Below are 3,287 nucleotides of genomic sequence, written 5' to 3'. Positions count from 1 at the left end.
TGGGGTCCTCCATCTGCCTTCAGGAGGATCGGGATAGGCTAACCCCGAACAACTTCGATGATATCCTGACCCAAACTATGAGCCTGAGCGTGGAGAGTTTGGTGAACCAACACATTGTCTGGGAGAAGGCTCACCGCTTGAGGAAGGAGGTCGAGAAGGTGGGTTAGGAAGCTGCTTCCCTCCGATCTCAACTTTCGTCCGCTCAAAACTACATATCTGAAATTGAGGGGCAGATGAAATTCTATGAGGATAAGCTGGCCGAGCAGGCTCATGTTCTTGAAGAGGTTCGGGCGCTCCGAGCTGCTGAAGTCGCTCGCCTCACTGAGGAGCTCAAAGCAAAAGAAGAAGAGGCAATGACAAGGGAGGCTGGTGCTTATGTGAACGCTCATGGGGATCTCTTGGCCGAGCTCAGGAAGCGTTATCCTAAGGAGGACTTCTCCTGGATGGTGGACCTGGCTCCCCAGGATGAAAATGATAGCGAGGAGGAGGCCGAAGGTGATAGAGGGGGTGAACAAAATGTAGAACAGGCTGGAGGTGATCCTCCAGCCGAATGACTTGTATATATTTGAAATGAAATGAAATTCCTTTTTTTTTTTGTTCAATGCTTGGATGAGATCGGAAAGTATCTAAGTTGCACAAGCACTTGATTGTCTGAACATATTAGAACCACAGCTAAAGGTAATTATTAATCTAAGTGTAAGAGGTCGGAAAACATTTGTAATGGCAACATCCGATAAAATTGGAACGATACAGAGAAGATTAGCATGGCCCCTGTGCAAGGATGACACGCACAAATCGAGAAATGGTCCAACTTTTTTAAAATAAATGTAACACCCCTCACCCGACTACAGTGTAGCCGAGCAAAGTGTGCTACATTCGGTACCGGAGCACCCTATCTTATCTTACTTTATTCCTTTCATAATTTGATCTCATTATATTTTAATATTAATTATTTTTCGTCGGAGAAACTAGCGGAGTTTCCCCTATTTTATTACCAGTTGACGTATTTTACTATTTACCTGTTTGAAAATTTCAATAATATTTCCAAAATAAAATCTTATCCATGCTAATCATAATTATCTCATCAATCATTCTCATAATTTTCTCATATTTCAAATCTCATCCATACATTTCAATTTCATAATCATTTCCATACATTTCCATTAATACTCAATTCATATGTAAACATTCTCAAATTCAATGAGCAAATTTTTCAAATTTCCTTGATTTACATAATTTATAAAATAATTACAAAATTTCATAATTTACATGATGTATAAACTAATTACATATGAAAGAGCTAATTTATTAATTTACATCACATTTATATTAATTACCTATTCCTAATCTACATTATAATGCAATATCTAGCATTTTATACAAAATACAAAATATGATCTATATGGGCCCTATCTACATGCATTGCTGAGGAGGTGACAACCTTGAATACTCCAGCCACTTCTGCAGATCTGGACTCCAAAAATCTTAGTCAAAGTACCTGCGCGAGGGAACAAATCCATCGCGCTAAGCATTGCTGCTTAGTGGTGCAATAATATAACAAGAAAATAAAATATACAAATAAAGAAAGAAAGAAGCATAATTTGAATATTTAAGAATCAATTTAATTTAATACAATGTGTCTAATATTAATTATCTTTTGTTCTCATTTGTTTCGCTTTGGAAGCGTTTAATTCCAAAATTCACAGTGATAATGTACAACATACAGAATTAATAAAAATACTCAGATTATATTTATATGGCAATAGAAGGTACATTTAAAATATTTAGTTAAGTTATACCTATTTTTGCAACTCTTTTGTCATTTTACTTAACAATTTTTATGTGGTTTGGATCATTTCATAATTCTAACTAATTCTTTGAAGTCTTATTAACTCATTTATTTGATTTCTAATATTTTTAATTACTAATAGTCTTAATTTATTTCAATAAATTTCACTGCCCAAGTAACCTATGACAGGCTGACTAAACTGGATAATGGGTCATTGGCACTGGACACCACGGTGTCTCGGGCCGTCATACCATGGGACGCAGAACATTAACCACGTATGCAGTCAGTATGGCTAAAAAGCCATGATAACACATAATCGGGCATAAAAGCCATGAATGTTGGCATAAAGCCATGAATGCGGGCATAAAGCCATGAATACAGGCACAAAGCCATGAATACAGGCATAAAGCCTTTCGCAGTACTGCTAAAACAATACCCTATTGGCATGCCAATCTATCCAAACCAATCACATTAGGCCTACTAGGGCATTTTGCACTTTTAAGTTTCACAATTTTTGAATTTCAAGTCTTGGTGTCACTATTCACTTCATTGGTCAACAAAAAGTTGACTTTTGCATAGAAAATAGTTGCATTGGTTTTAACACTTCCAATGTACCACATTTTGCATTTAAAACTTATTGGCATTAAGCATTAATACCATTTCTAAGCTTAAACCAAGAGAAGCAAAATTTTCAATTTTTGTAACTCAACTTTACTATTCCATTGGGCACTGTTGCAGTAAGAATTTGAGGAAATGGTAAACATGAAAGTTGTTCCTTATTTTGTCTAGTTGAATTTCCTTTTTTGAATCACTCCATTTGGAGTTTTGTAGCTCAAGTTATGGCCAAAATAAGTTTACTGTTCACGTGCACTGTTCATGCTGAGATTTTGGGTCTGGCAGATTTTTGGTCCAACTTTGGTCAGTAATTTGATCAAGTTAAGTTCATAATTTGGTCTAACTTTCTTCTTATGAAATGTTATACCATACCTTAGGTTTCCATCGGTTCAAGAATCGCCTAAATCCGAGTTTTCTAGAGAGAGTTATAGCCATCCAAACATTACTGCTCAAATGAAAATTTGCAGAGTTGCAGGTTTGATAACTTAACTTTGCCCAATAATTTGAATTGGTTAATGGCATAATTTGGGGTAATGTTCTTCATGAAAGTTGTTTGTCTATATCCTATCTTGTTGCTGTAAAAATTTTAGGTCAATTTGACCATTCTACAGTGAGTTATGGCCAAATGAAAAGTTACTGTTCATTTGGTCATTTCTGCAGGTGCTGTTGCAGGGTATCCGGATTGGGGCCAACTTTTGGTCCTCTTGCTTTAGTCTTTTGGGCATGGTTTCTTCAGCAAAAATGTGCCATTATAAGCCTAGTTTCATGTCCAATTGGCCAAACACCAATTGGACCAACACAGCCAAAGATATGGCAGTCCAAGTGGGCTGGAATCACAGCCTCCCTACTGGTTACCCTAGGCAGCCTACCAATTCAGTTTGCA

The 3,287-nt window shown here is 36.8% G+C and overlaps 1 non-coding gene across 1 annotated transcript; it reads left to right on the top strand.

The window, feature by feature from the left end:
- The first annotated feature begins 714 nt into the window (after positions 1 to 714).
- LOC131178842 (U6 spliceosomal RNA) lies at positions 715 to 817 on the top strand. Its single transcript, XR_009147850.1, has one exon. It is a non-coding gene; the product is annotated as a U6 spliceosomal RNA (small nuclear RNA).
- Positions 818 to 3,287: the final 2,470 nt, after the last annotated feature.

Source organism: Hevea brasiliensis, chromosome 3 (assembly GCF_030052815.1).
Source record: "Hevea brasiliensis isolate MT/VB/25A 57/8 chromosome 3, ASM3005281v1, whole genome shotgun sequence".
In the NCBI taxonomy this organism is placed as follows: domain Eukaryota; kingdom Viridiplantae; phylum Streptophyta; class Magnoliopsida; order Malpighiales; family Euphorbiaceae; genus Hevea; species Hevea brasiliensis.
This window is presented reverse-complemented; position numbering and strand designations above follow the sequence as displayed.